This window comes from Sus scrofa, chromosome 7, assembly GCF_000003025.6.
Source record: "Sus scrofa isolate TJ Tabasco breed Duroc chromosome 7, Sscrofa11.1, whole genome shotgun sequence".
Taxonomy (NCBI): Eukaryota; Metazoa; Chordata; class Mammalia; order Artiodactyla; family Suidae; genus Sus; species Sus scrofa.
In genome coordinates, this window is record NC_010449.5 from 32,145,811 (window position 1) to 32,166,876 (window position 21,066).

Below are 21,066 nucleotides of genomic sequence, written 5' to 3' on the forward strand. Positions count from 1 at the left end.
ACTAGCTGTCCCAGGGCTGTGCGAGCTTATTTCACAATTCAGGTAACTACTAACTTTTCCGTTTTATATCTTTAATAATTGAAAGAGGGTATCCGCAGCTCGGAAACCAATCTACCCTGGTAGTGACGGAGTGAGAACGACCGCACTGCAGGGCTTGCGCGGGATGAAACGGGACCCCCTACTGCGTGTGGCCCAGCGGGCGGGCCCGAGCCCGACCTTCCCGGCGTGCCCTGCGCGCCGAGGGGGACTCTTAACGTGAAGTGCTGGGTTACTCAGCCGCGTGGCCGCGCGGGCCGAGGCGGGGGCGCGCGCCGCTGCGGCACTACCGGTCCCCGCGGCGACTGCTCGCGGCGCCGGGTGCGCGCGCCTCCCGGGTGGATTCGGGCCCCGAGCGCGAGAGCGCGGCAGGGAGCGTCAGGTAAGTCGAGGCGCGGGACAGGTTGGAGGCGAAGACCCGGTGTGGCAGCGGGCCTGGCCCCAAAAGGTGCTTTCCTGTCGGGGGCTGGGGAGCCATCTCCTCCGGGCGCCGCTCGGGTGGCCGGCGCCGGGTCGGACCTCCAGTTGAAAGGCCGCGGGGCTACGGTCATCTCGAGGAAAAACGTTGGCAAAGGAGTTGCGGCCGCTGGTTTCCTTGCTGAGGGTAAAGCCTGTTTTTGGGGGGCAGAAGGGAGTCGATTTATGTGGAAATAGCACCGTCGTGGGGACGACTAAAGTATCAACTTGACTTTTCTGCAGGCCTTTTGGTGTTTTTATCCCCAAAGAAGAAAAATGATGAGCCCTGCCGTGTAAATGGATAAAACGTTTGCAGACGCGTTCTTTTCTAGCAACTAATTGAATTCATTAAAAATTAGGTAGTTGGTCAGACTTTTTCCCAAACTCTGGAGCGGAGAGTGCACACTTTTTGCGCCCCTGCTTCGAAGTATGTCTTCTCTGCCACCCACAAATTGCTAGCTTTCATCAGTGCCTCTGAGTGTGAAAGCGCTGGGGGAGCCTGAACCGGTAATTTTCTTTTAAATAAAACCTTGCTTTGTATAGCGTTCAGTGTCTTCAGGTTTACAAGCCTAGTTTTGCTCTATTGAAAAAATCTATTTTGGAGTTTGTGATTCTTTCTGAAAATTCCTGGATTGAACCTACTGATTTTTAATCGAGAAACCAGTGAACAAACTAACAAGATAAACAAGGCTGTGAGGAACTGGTTAACCAGTTTATGAAAATGCGTTTTTCAGGCCCTTTTAATTGTTCCCTTAGTAGCTGTTAAACAGCTATCTGCAGCTGTTACCTGAGAATTTAAGGGTTTTTTTTAATGTTCCCCCAAACAAAGTGTTGTAGTTACAGCAGTTGAATATGATGAATCGGAGTCAAAGAACTTCACCCTCAACGCGTCCTGGTGCCTGACACTTCCACCCACCCCACCCCCCACCTCGATTCTGGGACAGTAGTTCTCAAAATAAGTTTGTGCCTTAAAAATGCCAAAACCCCTCCCAGAAATTTTAAAAATAATTTAAAAAAATTTTATACAATTTTTAAAGGTCACTTTCCATTTGCAGTTATTACAAAATATTGGCTGTATTCCTGGTGTTATACAATGCATCCTTCAGCCTATCTTATACCCAATAGTTTGTACCTCCTTTCCCCCTCCCCTGTATTACTCCACCACCACCACTAGTTTTTTTCTCTATATTTGTGAGTCTGCTTCTTTTTTGTGCTATTCACTGGTTTGTTGTTGTTGTTGTTGTTTAATTTCACATATAAGTGATACACAGTATTTGTCTTTCTGTGTCAGAATTCTTTCACTTAGCATACTGCCCTCCAAGTGCATCCATGTTGCTGCAAATGGTAAAGTTTCGTTCTTTTTTTATAGTTGAGTAGTAGTCCATTTTGTATGTGTATCACCTCTTTTTTTAGCCGTTTATGTTACTTCTTTGTCCTGGGAATTGTAAATAATGCTGCTATGAACATTAGGGCATGTATCTTTTTGAATTAGTGATTTGGGTTTTTTTAGATATACAACCAGGAGTGGAATTACTGGGTCATATGGTAATTGTGTTTTTATTTTTTTAAGAAACCTCCATACTGTTTTCCACAGTGGCTGCACCAATTTACATTCCCACCAACAGCGTACGAGGGTTCCCTTTACATCCTCACCAACATTTATTTGTATTCTTTTTTTGATGATAGACAGGTGTGAGGTGATATCTCATGATTTGTACTACTCCCAGAAATTTGATTCTAGAGATCAGTGATGGATCCTCTAGGCTGCATTTTAAGCACGCACCTCCTCCATTGTTCTGTTCTTGGTGATCCAGGGACCACACTTTGAGAAACGTCATCATAGGGCTGGCGTGAGAATTCTTAGAACTGCCCAACTTCCTTATCCCTTTGTTGATTTACTTTCCTCTGCTGCCTATCCAATCATAAGCCAAGGTCTGACTCTCTGGAAGGAAACTTCAGGAAGGATAGTGCTTTCTTGGACTCTGACACCAGAGTAGGAAATACTTTCATGCGTATTCCGATATTGCCTGAGAGGTAGTCCTTGCCTATTACTCTGTCCTTTTACCTCCTGGGGGCTGCTTTCAGTGTCATCAGTGTGTAAGCCATGCCGTTAGGCCATCTCCCTCTCCTCCCCGCTAATTCAGTCTCCTTCCCCTTAGAACCAGGGCAGCCAATGCCATGTAATTCCCATGGCCTTGAGGTCTCAGATTTCCTGGTGTGTAGCAGCACCAGTAGCATTTATGAGCGCTTTCAGTTCACCTGAACATGAATTCAGTCATCACATACCCCAGTAATGCCTATTTTGTGCAAAGCACTGTAATAGGTCATTTTAGCAACAACACTGCACAGAGGTTGCAGAGTTGCATTGCTCCCTTGAGGCCATAGGAGGGCTGGAGAGCCTCCTCTGCTGCCAAAAGCTTTTTCTGTTTCTTAGTCCCTCTTAAGATCGATGTGGAGAGGAATAAGGCTGGAGTTAGGCTGTGTGTTTTTGACCTTTTTCTGTCTTTCTTTTTGGTGTCCGTTTTTCTTATTAATCTTTTTCTATTGATTTACAAAATGTCATGTCGTTGCTTCTATACTCTGGGCTTCCCGAATCAACATGCCTACCCCTCCTTGGCTAATGGGAGTAAAAAGTTAGGGAAATTGTTGGAATACTGGATGTTTTCTGGTTGTAAGACCCAGAATCATGGAACTAAGAGGCTTAGAGAAACCAGGGAACCTATTGCAAGTTTCCCTAGTGCAATCCCCTTGCCTTTAAGATGAGGAGTCTGAGAGATGAGATGGCTGAGTGAGGACTCCTGGCTCTTAGCCCAGTGTTCTTCCCACTAAATCATTGCAGGAAGAATGCTTCAAAAATGGAAAAAGTTTGAAGAAACTCAGCTATAAGTAGATGAAGAAAACTGAGAGACTTTCACCCGAGTACAAAAGCAGTATTTGGAAAAATGGAGATTGAAGGACACTGTGTTCTAACTACATAAATAAACCATGAAGAGTGGAAATACTAAAATAAGGAACTCTGGAGCTTGAGATAAATAGTAAAAGAGTTCCCTCTGTGGTGTAGTGGGTTAAGGATCTGCAGCTGTGGCATAGGCCAGCAGCTGCATCTTGGATTTGATCCCTGGCCTGGGAACTTCCATATGCTGCAGGTGCGGCCAAAAACCATTAGTAAAAGAACAAATAAGAGCAAACAGTTACCTTGTTAATCCCAAGAAATTTAGGAACTTGGTATTTTTTTTTTAATTCAGTAAAGGTTAAGATAAATACACTGGTGAATTTTTATTATATACTAGATATTTGGACAGTATCCAGAATATTTTGAAGGTGCCACATAACTATACTGTCATCCTTACCAAAGTTATAAGTGTCTTCGTGGAAGATAGAATATAAGACTGATATATAGCTACTAATCTGATTGAGTATACGTCTGAAAAATAGGTTATTGGAATAGTATATGTCTTTCTGCAATAGTAGGCAGGAAGTAACTATGGCTGAAAGAAGAGAATCTTGAGAACTTCTTGCTAAAAATAGCAAGAAGTCCCCAAATTAGACCTTGTTGGATAGTTCTTGTGTATTCATGAAAGTAGAATTAGAAATAGTAAAGACTTAATAATTAGCAGACGTTGTTATGTACCAGACACTCTGCTAAATGTTTTTATATCCATTGTCTCATTTAATTTTCTCCATTTTGTAGCTAAGGGATCTGAGACACAAAGAACTGAAGCTTGCCCAAAGTCATTCACCTGGCAAGTTGGCAGGGCCAGTGTTCAAAACTTAAACTGACTACAAAACCATTTAAGATTTACCCTCAAAAGTGCCCTCATTATACTTCATTGAGTAGTGGTTAAGAATGTTGGCTTTGGAGCCAGTTTTTTCTGGGTTTAAATCCTAACTCCTTCCTTTACTAGCTTGGATATTTGTCAGTTTTTATGTCTCTGAAATGGAGGTTGTAATAGTGCCTTCCTCAGAGGGTTATTAGGATTGAGTTAATTCGTGTAAAATGCTTAGGTCTGTGCCTGACCATTTTAAGTTCTCAGGAGATGCTGGCTATTAGTTATTTTTTAATAATTTAAGATACTATTTTCTTTAGATGAAACTTTATCTCTGTTCTTTACTATAGCATGGGGCAGGGGCTTACTAGAATTTTGGGAAACACTTGGGTGTAGTGGAAAGATCTGTGACAGGATTTGGTTAAGATTATTAAAGTTCAACTTCTTAGAATAAAACAGCTAACATCTATACTTCTACATGAAGATCACAGTTTATACCTTAAAACCATGTAAGACTCCTTCCATGTATTTGCTGTAAATCACTGTTTTGGTGGGAGAGAGTGACATTTAATTTTTGCAGTTGTATCTGTGTTAGAATTTGTTCGAATTGCTGTAACGAAGTACCACAGACTGTTTAGCTTAAACAACAAATTTATTTTCCCACAGTTCCAGAGGCTGGAAGTCTCAAATGCAAGGTGTTGGCATGGTTGGTTTCTTCTGAGGCCTCTCGCATTGGCTGCCTTCTCCTACCTGTGTCTTCCTCTCCTCCTCTCCTTAAAAGGACACCAGTTACACTGGATTAGGGCCCACCTCAGTGACTTCATATCATCATTTTTCTTTTTCTTTCTTTCTTTTTTTTTTTTTTTTTTTTTTTTTGCTTTTCAGGGTTGCACCCAAGCTATATGGAAGTTCCCAGGCTAGGGGTCAAATTGGAGCTACAGCTGAGGCCACAGCCACAGCAATGCGGGACCTGGACCATGTCTGCAACCTACACCACAGCTCATGGCATTGCCAGGGATCAAACCCAGTCCTCACAGATACTAGTCTGGTTCATGATCTGCTGAGCCACAATGAGAACTCCCATATAATCTTAATCATCTCTTTAAAGGTCCCATTTCCAGTTACATTTTGAGGATTTAGGGCATTGAACTTCAACATATGAATTTTGAGGGAAACACCATTTTTTTTTTTTATGGCCACACCCATGGCACCTGAAGGTTCCCGGTCCAGAATTGAACCTGAGCCACAGAATTGAACCTGAGCCACAGCTATGACTTACGCCACAGCTGCAGCAGTGCTGGATTCTTTAATCCACTGTGCTGGGTCAGGAAACGAACTAATGCAGTGATCCAAGCCAAGACGGTGCAGTTGGATTCTTAACGCTTGTGCCTCAGCAGAAACTCAAGGGGAACACAATTTAACATAGCTCATAACAGTCTGTTTAGGGAGTTACGTGCCCTGTAATCTGCATGTTCCATTGTCCTTATTGTTGAATGCCCTCTGCCTTGGGACTCAAGCATCATCCTTCATCCTTCGCCTGCCTACCTTTCCCACCTTCCACCTGTTCTTTAAACCATGCACTATGGAAGAAGAAGCCCATCAGGTCTCTGCATTAAGTCATTGTGTTGGATTTAAAGCTGTCAAGATTATTTTGTCATCCTATTGAATAATCTGCTTGATAAATTATTAATGTATTTGACTTAAATTCCTAATTTGTCTGGTATTCCTAATATTTCTTCTTAAACGCTTTTTTTGGCTTTGCCCATGGCATGTGGAAGTTCCCAGCCAGGGATCAAACCCATGCCACAGCAGTGACTCGAGCTGCTGCATTGACAACAGTGGATCCTTAATCTGCTGAGCTGCAAGAGAACTCCCTCTTCTTAAACTTTAAAAAATTTCTGTTAAACTTTTTTAAGCTTTAAAAAATTTCAATATTTTCTGGAGTTCCCTTGGTGGCGCAGTGGTTAACAAATCCGACTAGGAACCATGAGGTTGTGGGTTCGGTCCTTAGCCTTGCTCAGTGGGTTAAGGATCCATTGTTGCCGTGAGCTGTGGTGTAGGTCAAAGATGCAGCTTGGATCCCGAGTTGCTGTGGCTCTGGCGCAGGCTGGCGGCTACAGCTCTGATTGGACCCCTAGCCTGGCAACCTCCATGTGCCGTGGGAGTGGCTCAAGAAATGGCAAAAAGACCAAAAAAATAAATAAATAAATAAATAAAAATCACATGATAAACCTACAATTAAGGGAGAATAATAAATATTTTCAGTCTTTTTTTCTATGACTATATTGTTTCAACCTGCCTTATTGTTTTCCAATATTATTTCTTGCTATTTTAGTTATTCTTTTTTTTTTTTTTTTTTTCTTTTTAGGGCTGCACCTGCTGCATATGGACGTTCCCAGGCTAGGGGCTGAATAAGAGCTGCTGTGGCTTGGGGCAATGTCAGATCTTTAACCCACTGAGCAAGGCCAGGGATCAAACCCACATCCTCATGGACAGTATGTCATGTTCTTAACCTGCTGAGCCACAATGGGAACTTCTTAGTTATTATTCTAAAGCATATTTTTTTACCTTTTAATCTTATTAATTATATTAATTGATTTTTAGAATGCTTAGCCAACCTTTGTCATAATGGATTATCTTTTTTTATGTATTTGGATTTAATTTTTTAATAATTTGCATAGGATTTTTGTGCTTATGCTCATGAGGGAAAAATGGCCTATGATCCTTTTAGGTAATATCCTTGTCAAGTTTGGGTCAGTGTTATGCTGGCCTCAGAAAATGAATTGGGGTTTATGCCCTCTTTTTCTGCTCTCTAGAAGAGTTTGATAAGCTTGAAGGTGTAGAAGATTTTGCTAGTCAAGCTTCTTGGTCCTGGAGTTTTCTTTACAGGAAAGTTTTAATTATGAATTATGGTTCTTGTGTAGTATTTATATATCATCAGAATAATATATGTCATCTATTTGTGTATAAACACACACACAGTTATTAGGATATTTACTTCAGGGAGTTGGGTGTGTAGGATTGTGGCCACTGGACTAGCCACCAGGACGGGCAGGCTGGGACTCTTGGGCAGGAACTGAAGCCACATTCCAGTCAGATTTCTTCCTCAGAGAATCCTCAGTTCCAGTTGGGCTCTTAAAACCTTTCAGTTGTTTGGATCAGGCTTACCTTACATTATGTAGGATAATCTTCCTTAAACTAAAGTGATTAAAGACTAATCCCATCTACCAGATACCTTCACAGTGACACCTAGATCAGTGTTAGAGTAACTAAGACTGTAACCTTGCAGGCTGACCCTATAAAACTTGACCATAACAGCTTCTCTACAGTCTTAGCTATCTTGCTAGTTGTCTGATACCTTCAAACAGATGCGGTTTTTTTGTTTTACCCATCCTGTGCTGATCAATATAGTATTCTAGGGGATAGGACTTAGCAGTGCAAGGAAGTCATGGTGGGTGCTGGGAGGAAGGCAGACTTCAGCTCAGCCCAAGGGAAAAAAAAAATCCTGCCCCCAGTAAGAATTGCTGTCTAACAGTAGGGTAAAGTAACAAGAGATTCTTATTTGGGGATAGTTTTAGGTAGACTTGTGGACTGGTAGTCCTGAATGGAAGGTGGTTGAGATTTATGATTGGTAAAATTGTAGTAGGGGGGAAATTGGGAGCCCATCATAAGGTTGCCAGCATTTTAGGAAATTTTAAAAAATCTAGCAATCATTTTCTGTCACCATTATTTTATAAATGAAAAGACATTAATATCAAAAAAGTAAAGATTTGATTTAGGTACCAAGAAAGCATTACACTAACATATACCATAATTCTTCAGTTCGTATTTTAATATTTTTGAAGTCAGGATGTATCTTAAAATCATGTATATATTTAATATGATAGTGCTTCTTTTTCTTGAAGTTCTGTTATGAAGTTGATGATGGCTTAGTCAATGTCAGCTGTCTTAGAACTACGATTTTGTGTGTGTGTGTGTGTGTGTGTTACATTATCTCCATTGTCCTCATTTTTGCTAAGAGTCAGTGAAAACTGGTTTTTGGTTTGTTTGTTTGTTTTTTGCTTTCTAGGGCCACACCTGTGGCATATGGAGGTTCCCAGGCCAGGGGTCTAATTGGAGCTACAGCTGCTGGCCTATGCCACAGCCACAGCAATGTGGAATCTGAGCTGTGTCTGTGACCTACACCATAGCTCATGGATCCTTAACTCACTGAACAAAGCCAGGGATTGAACCCACAACCTCATTGTTCCCAGTTGGATTCATTTCTGCTGTGCCATGACAGGAACTCCCGAAAACTTTTTATACTAACTGATACTGGTCCTTCAACCATCTCTGACAGTGGTTTTGGATTGTTTTCAAAATTTTGTTTTGTTTTGTTTTATTTTTTTCTAGGGCCACACTCATGGCATATGGAGATTCCCAGGCTATGGGTGTAATTGGAACTGTAGCCGCCGGCCTAGACCACAGCCACAGCAATGCCAGATCCGAGCTGTGTCTGTGACCTACACCACAGCTCATGGCAACGCTGGATTCTTGACCCACTGAGCGAGGCCAGGGATTGAACCCTCAACCTCATGGTTCCTAGTCAGATTCATTAACCACTGAGCCACGACGGGAACTCTCTGTTTTCAGAATTTTTGATGTTTGTTTTCTTGCTACTAGTACTGATCCATGGATCTACAGACCTTTTCTTGCCATGCAAAAATTTAGCTCTTTCTTATAAAATGGCCTACTGTATTGGGTAATACATTATTATTTTTTTTAGTTTGCACTGCCTTATCCTTTTAAAGACATTATTGTTAATAGTATATCTCTGGGATATTTCCTGGAAATTAGCTTTAAGTAATCTTTAACGGCTTGTGCATTTCTCCCTGTAGAGGGTTTTAGGTAATGGCAAGCAGAAGACTGCCCTGGACATTAGGGACCTCAAATGTTCACTGGCTTTTTCTCAGGAGTCATGAGCTTTGCCTGATTTATTATGTGCCTTGAATTGTTCCTAGCTTAGAGGTATCATTAGAATGACCATAACCAGTTGAATCCAATAAAAGATAAAAGTACCCTGTGTGGAAATTATAGAATTTAATCTATTCAGTTTTTAGGTAATAAGTTGAAAGTTACAGCAAAACTAAGTGGGATCTTAATTTGAACTCAGGGAACTCAGATTGGACAATCAACCCCTATCTGGAGTTAATTGATCTCAAAGAAATTATTTTTAAAAATATTTTAGGAGTTCCCGTCGTGGCGCAGTGGTTAACGAATCCAACTAGGAACCATGAGGTTGCGGGTTCGGTCCCTGCCCTTGCTCAGTGGGTTAACGATCCGGCGTTGCCGTGAGCTGTGGTGTAGGTTGCAGACACGGCTCGGATCCTGCGTTGCTGTGGCTCTGGCGTAGGCCGGTGGCTACAGCTCCGATTCAACCCCTAGCCTGGGAACCTCCATATGCCTCGGGAGTGGCCCAAGAAATAGCAACAACAACAACAACGACAAAAGACAAAAAAAAAAAAAAAAAAATTTTAAAGTTTCATTGAAGTATAGTTAATATATGTGATAATTTCTGCTGTATGATAAAGCGATTCAGTTATACACATACACACATCCATTCTCAAAGCAATTATTTAAACAGTAAGTTGCTAGGTGTGCCCCTTACTGGCACAGGAAGGTCATATGTCCTGGCACAGGAAGGTCATATGTCCTGGCCCAGGTCTGGGCTTGAAGTCATAGCTCCCAACCTGTGACTCTTAGGTAGAATTCATGAAGTAAGTCAGACCTATGAGGAAAGGTAACACAGCTTAAGGGTAACATGCATTTGACTCTGAAGCCAGAAGCCTGGCTGCTATTTATGAGCTATGTAACTGTGGGAACGTTTCTCTTTTTTTTAAAAAAAATTACTTTTAAAATTTTATTTATTTATTTATTTTTGGCTACACCTGCTACATGTGGAAATTCCTGGGCCAGGGATTGAACTATGCCACTGCAGTGACAATTCCTGTGGGAACTTTTCTTAACCTTTCTTCCTCCATTTCCTCATCTCTTAATGGGGATAATAATAGCACCTACTTAATAAAATTTTTTTTTTGAGTATTAAATAACATTTAGGAGCTCTCCTGTGGCTCAGTGGGTTAAGGACCTGACGTTGTCACTGCTGTGACTTGGGTTGCTGCTGTGGTGTAGGTTCAGTACCTGGTGTGGGAATTCCCACATGTGGGCATGGCCCCCCATGATTAATTAGTTAACATTTATAAAATAGAATAATATGTAGCCATGATATATGTTAATAAAGTTTAATAAAGTTTAGGTTGGTACCACCACTATGGAAAATAGTATGGAGGTACCTCTGAAAACTAAATATAAAAAACTACCATATTATCCAGCAATCCCACTTGTAGCCATCTATCAAGACAAAACTTTCATTCAAAAAGATACATGCACCACTATGTTCATTGCAGCACTGTTCTCAATAGCCAAGACATGGAAACAACCTAAATGTCCATTGACAGAAGAATGGATTCAGAAGATGTGGTACATTTATACAGTGGAATATTACTCAACCATGTAAAAGAACAAAATAAGGCCATTTGCAGCAACATTGTTGCAACTAGAGATTCTCATACTAAGTAAGTTTAAAAGAGAAAGACAAATACCACATGATATAACATATATGTGGAATCTAATTGGCACAAATGAATCTATCTATGGAACAGAAACTCATGGATATGGAGAACAAACTATGGTTGCTGAGGAGGGAGTGGGATGGATTGGGAGTTTGGCGTTGGTAGATGCAAACTATTACATTTAGAATGGATAAGCAATGAGGTCCTGCTTTATAACACAGGGAACTATATCCAGTCATTTGTGATGGAACATGATGGAAGATATTATGAGGAAAAGAGTGTATATTTACATGTGTAACTGGGTCACTTTGCTGTAAAGCAGAAATTGACAGAACATTGTAAATCAACTCTAATTTAAAATTTTTTTTAATTTAAGTCCTTCTGACCTTAAGATGAAATATCTGTGGTAATTTAGCATATTGAAGAATCTCAACAGACAAGTTTGTGATTCCAGTGTAAAATGTGTTCTTGAGTAAATGGGTTTAGGTTTGATTTTTAGTTTAAGGAAATAAGAACACTTTGCTGAACTTCTTGAGATATATTAGATACATAAGTTTAATTTTTTAGGATTTACTGAAGGTTTTTTTGAGTACTTAAAAAGATTTGCTTGGTAGATGAAGTGCTAAAGTAAGAAAAGAGAACATATATTAAGATTATAGGTATAGTTTAAAATGTTTAGAAATATCAAACTTAAACGATAGTGGTTTTAGGGGACTCAACTATATTTTATGTTTTGAACTGAGTTTAAAAGTTATTGTATTCTTTCAATCTTTTTAATACATTTTAAATTAGGTAATTTGATAAAGTTGTAAAAGAAACTGTTTAAAGGCCCTTAGTTCTAAAGTCTTAATTTAAATCTGTGTAACAGTAATAGTCTCTTCTATGCACAAAAGTTGTTCTTGGACATAAGTTATGTTGACAAAAAAGGTACTGAAGGCAGTAAGTTAGGGATGTCAAGTAGAGATGACAGGAAAATATATCCAAGCCATTATAACCTTGTCACTACTGTCCCTGTGCTTTTATCTGCCAGCCTGTTAGCCTGGCCTCAGCAATTTATAGCAGAAAAAGGCGAAGGGATGTGGAGTCAGAGGCTCTGCAGCCTTTCTGAGGAATTGAAATGCGCTCTTCTGCATCTCTCTTTTTGTTAGGGTTTTCTTCCAAAGTAGAAACGAGGGAGAGAAATGGTTCTGGCACAGATACCGTCAAATGTGATCCCTTGCCCAATTTGTTTTTTGCCCTAAAATACATTTTGCAGCCTATTCGTATAGCTTCATCAAGCTCTCTTTGGGGTATTTGCCTCTTTTTGCCACCCTTTGCTGCCCATTTTTCTGTTGAGTTATTTCATGAATTTTCGTAAGCCCTCATTGAATATTGTGATAATAACTCTTTGCAGAGTTCCTGCCGTGGCTCAGTGGTTAACAAATCCGACTAGGGACCATGAGGTTGCGGGTTCGATCCCTGGCCTCGCTCACTGGGTTTAGGATCCAGCATTGCTGTGGCTGTGGTATAGGCTGGCAGCAATAGCTCAGATTGGACCCCTAGCCTGGGAACCTCCATATGCTGCAGGTGCGGCTCTAGAAAAAGACAAAAAAAAAAAACAAAAAAAAACAAAAAAAACAAAAAAAAAACTCTTTGTAAAAGTCTGTTGTAAATATAATTTTTAAAGTTTGTTTTTCTTTATAGAATCCCTTGCCATTTAGAAGTTCAAAAATTTTTTTGTATTCAAGTTGGTCTTTCTCTTCTTTTTTTAGCTTCTGGGGTTTGGGTCTTGATTAAAAAGGCTTCCCTACTTCAAGATTATAATCTCCCAGAAATATTCTTCAAAAAGACTACTGTTGTGATTCAGTCTCTCATTCATGAAATGAAAGGGTATACTAGATCATTTGTTCCCAAACAGAGCCAGTTCACAGGATCAGGTGAGGAATTTGTTAAAAATTCACATCGTCAGATACCACCTTTGACCTACTGAACCAGAATCTCTGGGGGGTGGGGCCCAAGAGTATGTTTTTAACAAGCTCCCCTAGGTGAATCTGATTATCAGCTAAACTTGAGAACCACTAGACAAAACAATCACTGAAGTCTCTTCTGATTCTAAAATACCACGTCTCTGTATTCTATAACTCTTGCGTGTTTGTTACACTCTCAACAACTAGATTGCAAGCTCTTTGAAGGTAGGCAGAACCGTGCTTAGGTACTACCCTCGTTTCTGTCAACCCACTGAGATCCTTCCATACCCAGACAACTGCAGTAACCTCTCCTTTTCACTTGTCTAAATGTGGCTGTAATTATCTTAAAGCAACATGTTGATACTTCTCTTATATAAACACTTTGGCTGTGAGACAAAATCCTAGCTCTACATTATTTATTTATTTATTTATTTTAATATCCTGCATTCATGGAGGAGGATACTTTTTTTTTTTCTTTTTAGGGCCACACTTGCAGCATAGAGAAGTTCCCAGGCTAGGGGTCAAATCAGCTATAGCTGATGGCCTACACCACAGCCACAGCAACTTGGGATCTGAGCCGCATCTGCAACCTACCAGCACAGCACAAGGCAATGCCAGATCCCCGACCCACTGAGCAGGGCCAGGGATCGAATCTGCATCCTCATGGATACTACTAATTGGATTTGTTTCCACTCTGCCACAACAGGAACTCCCTAGCTCTGCTTTATAATCAAAGCCTCTGTAAGCTGGCTCCAACTTGTTTTTCAACCTTATATTCTCCCAGGGCTGTTCTGTACAGCCATCTAAGTTGTGTGTTGTACAGCTCCTTAAATGATAGTTTGGTATGGAGTTTGTATTAATTCTTCACTCCAACCAGTTGGTCACCTCCCCACTTCCTCCGTATAGTAGTAAAGCCTTGTTCACTTTACCTTCCTGCCTATTACTTATTCACCTAGTCTAAAATGCCCTTTCCTCTTTTCTATGTCAGTTTCTACCTATTAACATCTAAGAGTTAATTGGAGTGAATTGGGGATATATTGTTAAGTAAAAATAGCAAAGTACAGGACTGGATATGATATTTACTCCATCTTTTGTATAAGAAAAAGAAGAATTAAGAATTTATATTTATATGTATATATACACATTTGCTTATTTTCTATAAAGGGAAACATGAAGGGGAGTTCCCGTCGTGGCTCAGTGGTTAACGACTCCGATTAGGAACCATGAAGTTGCGGTTCGATCCCTAGCCTCGCTCGGTGGGTTAAGGCTCGGGCGTTGCCGTGAGCTGTGGTGTAGGTCGCAGACTCAGCTCGGATCCTGTGTTGCCGTGGCTGTGGTGTAGGGATCTGGCGTGGCTGTGGCCAGCGGCTACAGCTCTGATTGGACCCCTAGCCTGGGGTCCTAGCTCCATATGCCACAGGAATGGCTCAAGAAAAGGTAAAAAGACAAAAAAAAAAAAAAAGAGAGAGAGAGAGAGAGAAACATGAAGGATAAGTAGAAACTAAACTGGTTATTGTAGGGAATAGATGGGAAAATATTGGAGGGAAAAGGGAAGGGAAGGACGCTTTTGAACTATGTAAGTATTTTACATGTTAAAAAATTAAAATTTATGAAAAATAGTAATATTTGAGTGGAAAATAAGAAAACAAACCTAAATTACAGGACATACAGAGAAAAAAATAACTTGAATGTAGCATGTTGACTGTACATCCCTAGTGGGACGTACTTTAAGGACAAAAAGGATTGGTCCCCAAAAGGCACTTAAACTTAGTAGGTTTATTAGTAATGTTGATGTTATAATTTTAAAACTAGTTTATAAAACAAGATTTTCAGTGTATATAGTAGTAATATACAAAATAAGTAAAGAAAAAACATAATGATGAATTTAGGTTGAAAATATCAATATAAACTCATGTTTTTTAAAAAAAATCCTCAACTTTACTGAAATGGCCTAGAAGCAATGACACCCCCATAACTATGAAGGCACCTAGTGCTCAGATCCTGATTTATAAATCTTTTGTCCACTAAGAGGAACAAAAGCTCTAGGGCGTAATGGCTGATTCCATGTCTGGGGCAGAGAGGGTTAAAAGGTGAGCTTGGAAAAAATCTTGTATAGGAAGTAGCCTAAAAAGCCAATGGAATTGTGTTTTAATGACTCAGATGAAGGCTTGAAGGGAACCTCATTAACCATACTTAGGACAGTTTGAACCAAAATTTTGGGACAATTTGGAAAAAATGATGGTAGTAGATTATTATATTAGATTAAAACAAATCTTTGAGTTCATAATGATACTTAACTTATCCCCTGCAGTGGGGTAACCTGGCATTATGTGTTTCTGATATGATGACATTTGGAAGGACACAGCTGTCATCTACACATACACATATTCTTGTTTTTAAAAATTTAACTTGTGTCTAATCCCATGGAAAGAATCAGACAGGTCCAGGATGTTAGAACTGACCTAGACTTTTACATTTAAAAATTTTTTTAAATTTATTTTTACTTTTTATTGAAGTATAGTTGATTTACAAATATTGTTAGTTTCAGTTAGTGTGGGAGGTTTCTAGACTGTTCTGTTGTATTTTTTGGCCACCCCACGGCATATGGAGTTCCCAGGCCAGGGATCAGATCCAAGCCACTGTTTTGACCTACATCACAGCTGCGGCAGCACTGGATCCTTTTACCTACTGCGCCAGGCCAGGGATTGAACCTCTGTCCCGGTGCTGCAGAGACACTACCAGATCCCGCTGTGCCACAGCGGGAACTCCTGACCTAGACTGTTTTAAAATGTTAGTTTTAGGAGTTCCTGCTGTGGCGCAATGGGTTAAGAATCTGACTGCAGCAGCTTGGGTCACAGTGGAGGTTTGGGTTCGATCCCTGGTACCATGCCTAAGTTAAAGGATCCGGTGTTGCCCCAGCTGTGGCGTAGGTCGAGCAGCTCTAGCTCAGATTCTATCCCTGGCCCAGGAACTTCTGTACGTTACCATAAGAAATTAAAAAGTCAATTTCATGTGAAATAAAACAATCCTCCCAAATTGGGGGGTGGGGCTTTTAAATGCAAGATAAAAAGACGCAGAGCAACCAAATGCAGGGAGTGAGCCTTGATTGAATTATGCATCCAAAGAAGACTGAAAGAAGGTAAGAGGCCAGTTGAGTAAATTTAAGAGAATGTTCTAATTCTTAGAATATGTTTGCTGAAGCATCAGGGATGAAGTGTTGTGATGTCTGCAACTTTGTGTGACTCAGAAAAATGTGCTTGGTGGGGAGCAGGCTGACAAACACATGAGGCAGATGATCACTGGTAAGTGTGAAGGATATGTAAGATTGTCCTGATTGTATTGATTTTTTCAGTTTTTCCTGTAGAATTGAAAAGTTTCAAGATAAAAAGTTGAGAAAATCTTATTATCATTTACTTCAGAGCCCAGCTCAGATTTTGTCTCATTTGAAGACTTCCTTTTCCAAACCACACTATCTGGAGGTGGTTTTTCTCAAATGAATTTTTCTGACTTTTTTCTTTTTGGCTGTGTGCCCATAGCACGTCGAAGTTCCCAGGCCAGGGATCTCTGGTTACTGTGCCACAGTGGTAATGAGAGCCACAGCAGTGACAACGCCAGATTCTTGACCTGCTGAGCCAGCAGGGAGCTCCGAATTTCTCTGACTTTTATGTTTATCTTAGAATCTCAAAACCTGAATGCCACATGGGGGCTGCTTGAGAAGTCAGCTTTTTTAAATTACAAATTCCCAGGCCCCAGTTTAAGGATAGGCCCAAGAATCTGGAACCACTGCTTTGAACCACTTATGTGTTTATTACTTAAATTTGCTTATCTTTTTTGTATATCCCCACCTAACCAGCATCAGAACTTAGGGCTAACCCTTGAAAATGTTGCTCAGTCCTTTCTGTCCCATGGTGCTGGCCCGCAGTGCTTTGTGCCTTCCACAAAGTAGGTCTTTGGTAAATATATGCTGACTATGTATGTTGACTAATTTGCTGCTAATCTGAAGAGATTTTGTAAGCTTGAAGCTAGTTTTGAGTATACAAACAGTAATAATAACAAGTAATTTTTTTCAGTGTTTACTATATACAGAGCCTGTGCTTTATCTGAAGTATTTGTAATGCCTAAAACAGTTCCTCCAAGTGGATACTATTATTATTAATTTATTGATGAGAAAATTGAGTCTCAGAGAAGTGTGTTTTTTTTTTTTTTTTTTTTTTTTTGTCTTTTGTCGTTGCTATTTCTTGGGCCGTTCCCGCGGCATATGGAGATTCCCAGGCTATGGGTTGAATCGGAGCTGTAGCCACCGGCCTATGCCAGAGCCACAGCAACGCAGGATCCGAGCCGCGTCTGCAACCTACACCACAGCTCACGGCAACGCCGGATCGTTAACCCACTGAGCAAGGGCAGGGATCGAACCTGCAACCTCATGGTTCCTAGTCGGATTCGTTAACCACTGCGCCACGACGGGAACTCCATGAGAAGTTTGTCATGTGCCCATATTCACACAGTAAGTGGTGGAATCAAGAACCAAAGGAAATAGTGAGGGTTCCAGAGCATTTGCTGGTAAGGAGAGGCAGGGTAACTTAGGTTTAAATATAGCTTCCCTTAATTGGAGATTTCATCATGAGGAAATGGTATGGAAGTGGGAAAGCATGTCATAGCATTAGTTCTTTGAAAAGAAAAAAGCAAAAGAGAAAGGGGTCAGGGGAAGGGGATTGATTTTTTTGTTTGTTTTTTGTTTTTTGTCTTTTGTTGTTGCTGTTGTTGTTGCTATTTCTTGGGCCGCTCCCGAGGCATATGGAGGTTCCCAGGCTAGGGGTCGAATCGGAGCTGTAGCCACCGGCCTACGCCAGAGCCACAGCAACGCGGGATCCGAGCCGCGTCTGCAACCTACACCACAGCTCACGGCAACGCCGGATCGTTAACCCACTGAGCAAGGGCAGGGACCAAACCCGCAACCTCATGGTTCCTAGTCGGATTCGTTAACCACTGCGCCACGACGGGAACTCCAGAAGTTCTTTTCTTGCACAGAAAAAAAAAAGAAGTCTTCTAGTATAGCTGCAATAATAACCTAATTTATCTTTAAAGTATGTAATGTATCTATGTGTATTAAAAAAAGCTGAAATAGTACAGCAGAAATTGGTAAATCAACTATACTTCAATAAAAATAAATTTTTTAAAACATAGCTGAAATAAACTTTTACTTTGAATCAAAAATGTGATTAAACACTGTCTCTCAACAATAAACAGCAAAAAATACTGTAGCATTAATACATTTATTTATCCATACATTTAAAAAAATTTCACTAGAATAAATTATGACTGTAATACTTTTAGGTAAAGCAGATTTTTTTACTTCCATATAGTAAGAGTTAGAACAAAGCTACATTTGTGTGATAAACCAGTATGGGAAATCCATGTGCAGGTGTCATCTCCATTAAGTTTAATGTTCTATAAAATAGAACACAATAATTTTGGTTTTTTTTTTTTTTTTTTTTCTTTTTTAGGGCTGCAATTGTGGCATATAGAGGTTCACAGGCTAGGGGTTGAATCAGAGCTGCAGCCACAGGCCTACACCACAGCCACAGCACAGAGGATCCAAGCCACATCTGTGACCTACACTGCAGCTCAAAGCAATGCCAGATCTTTAACCCACTGACCGAGGCCAGGGATCAAACCTACGTTCTCATGGTTACTAATTGGGTTCATTACCGAGCCATTACTGAGCCATGATGGGAACTCCACAGTAATTCTAAACTAATAAGACTGGTGTACTCACTGCAGAAAAATTAGTCATTAAGACATAATTTTAAAGATTAGAAGAAAAAATGCCTTGTTGACAATAATAATACCATTTTAGGAGTTCCAGATAATTGATGTATAAAAATGAGGTCAATATTGTTAAATTAAAACTATATATTGTATTGGGACAGAATTAAGATTAATCAGTGGAACAGAGTTTAAAAACCAGACCAAGCCTATATTACATGTTAGTATTTGATGAAGGTGACATCTCAAATCAGTGTGAAAACAATGGACTCTTTATATTAAGGCAGTTAGTTGCTTAACCATTTGAATTGTGTTAGATCTGTACTGTGCTATATGCCAACATAAATTCCATATGGAATTTAAAGATTAAATGTAAAAAAGAAAAACCTGTGAAATCAGCTGAGTAAAATTTGGTGCAACCATATATTAAAATTTCGTGTGCCATTCAAAATGATGTATGAGTGTGATTGACATACAGCCAAGTTAATGATATGTTGAGAATATGGTATAGTAGTGTTTATAGCAGAATTTCAAGTTGTAAAAATAGAAAATATAAGGAATACATTTATATATGCTTAAGAAAGTTTGGAAGAGAAATTTTGGGTGATTTTTTTCTTTTTTTTTTCTTCAGTATCTTCTTCCAGGAAAAGTGAACATATACTACCCAAGATCAGGATTATTGTTTGTCTTTGTGTTTTTGAATTCTTCAGGAGTAAGAGCTAAAGAAAAGACAGCGTGGCAGTGTTCGTGAGGGAAAAATGGAAAGACGCAGAAGGTCAGGTGCAAATGGAAAGTTAGGCAATTGAGGCAAAGAATAATTCACAGAATTCTGAAAGCAGTACAGTGTGTCATTTCACTGAATCACAGAGAGAAATGTGTCTGAAAATCAGTAGAACTATACAATAGAACATAGAAAGTATATCTAAAAGTGGAGAATGGGTATGATGAGCTTAAAAAGCCAAATAAATGCTATCTAAGCAGTTGCATAAGAGAGATTCACATATCAACTGTATCTCTTGCCTTTATATAGTACTTTATGAAGTTCCCAGGCCAGGGATCGAACCTGCACCACAGCAGCTTCCCAAGCCACAGCAGTGACAATGCCAGATCCTTTACCCGTTGAGCCAGCCTGGAACTCCCTAGCACTTTATGCTCTTTGAAGGCTTTTCCATACATCGTATTCAAAAAAGAATTACCTAACACGGTAGTGTCAGACATCAACCCATTTTTATGGATGGTAACACTGAAGCTTATAGGACGTTTCCTTGGTGGGGTGGCTTTGTTAGTAACAAAGCCAAAACCAGAACCTGCTTTGTTTCATTCTGGTGGGTGGTCTTGTCCTCATAACCTTGTTGTCATCTCAGACTCCAGGGGTATGAGAGCACAAGTCATGGGAAAACAGCCAGTGATTCTAGTCAAACCTGACAAACTTGACATGAGTTTGGTTTGACTCACTGCTATAGCAACGTAATATCTACCCAGCATGTTTTGGGTTTTTTTTTTTTAACCCCACCCACCCAAAACTTTTAAAGCTCTCAGAGGTGAAATTTTGCAAGTATTGATGAAAATGAATGGTGTTTTAATGACCACATTACAATGAGCTGTCATATTTTGTTTGTCACATTAGCAAAGATGAGGAAGATTGAAAACACTGAACGTTAGCAAGAGTTCTGGAGAATAGATGCTCATGCTGCCAGAAGGAGTGTGAATAGGTATAGAGGAGAGTCTGGCAGTTCATTCCAAAATTTAGAAGTTAGTTACCTTTTTTCATAGCAATTTTACTTCTAGGAGTTTATTCCAAGGATATAGAGGAAACACCCAAAGATACGTGTGCATGTATTTTACCATAGCTTTTTTTTTTTTTTTTTTTTTTTTTTTTTTTTTTTTAAGTACTTGGAGAAGTTCCAGTTGTGGCACAGCAGGTTAAAAACCCGACTAGTATCCATGAGGATGTGGGTTCAATCCCTGGCCTCGCTCAGTGGGTTAAGGATCCAGCATTACCGAAAGGTGCAGTGTGAGTCATGGATGTGGCTTGGATCCAATATGGTTGTGGCTGTGGCGTAGGTCGGCAGCTGCAGCTCCAATTCAATCCCTAGCCTGGGAATTTCCTTATGCCATGGGTGCAGCCCTAAAAAGACCAAAAACTAAATAAGTAAATAAGTATTTATATCTATTTATATTCACTGGATTTTTTTCATTGAGCATATATTGCTTTTATAAGCAGTAAAACACAAATGCTGTTTTTCTCTATGGGAAAAATATAGCCATTCTATCATAGGATTCTTGCATTATGACCATAACTCCTATTTGAAAAGAACTGTAGCAGCAATGATCCTAGAAACTACTGGCTTTCTTTTTGATTTCTGAGAAGCAATAGAAGGAACAACTTCTAGGATCAGTAATGGATGAAAGACAAGACAGTTTGGCGGAAGCAGTGTTCTTGGATGAAAAGAATATGGGAATCAGAGGACCTAGATTTAGAAC

At 40.0% G+C, this 21,066-nt stretch overlaps 1 protein-coding gene across 4 annotated transcripts in view; it reads left to right on the plus strand.

Annotated features, from left to right (window-relative positions):
• Positions 234-21,066, plus strand: part of KCTD20 (potassium channel tetramerization domain containing 20) — a 49,032-nt gene continuing 28,199 nt past the window's right edge. The window contains exon 1 of one of the 4 annotated variants that reach the window (XM_005665921.3): positions 234-418. The gene's annotated coding sequence lies outside the window, so the exon portion shown is untranslated. Of the gene's footprint in view, positions 641-21,066 lie in introns of all 4 variants that reach the window. The other 3 variants (XM_013977857.2, XM_001929543.5, XM_005665922.3) reach the window with 3 other exon arrangements.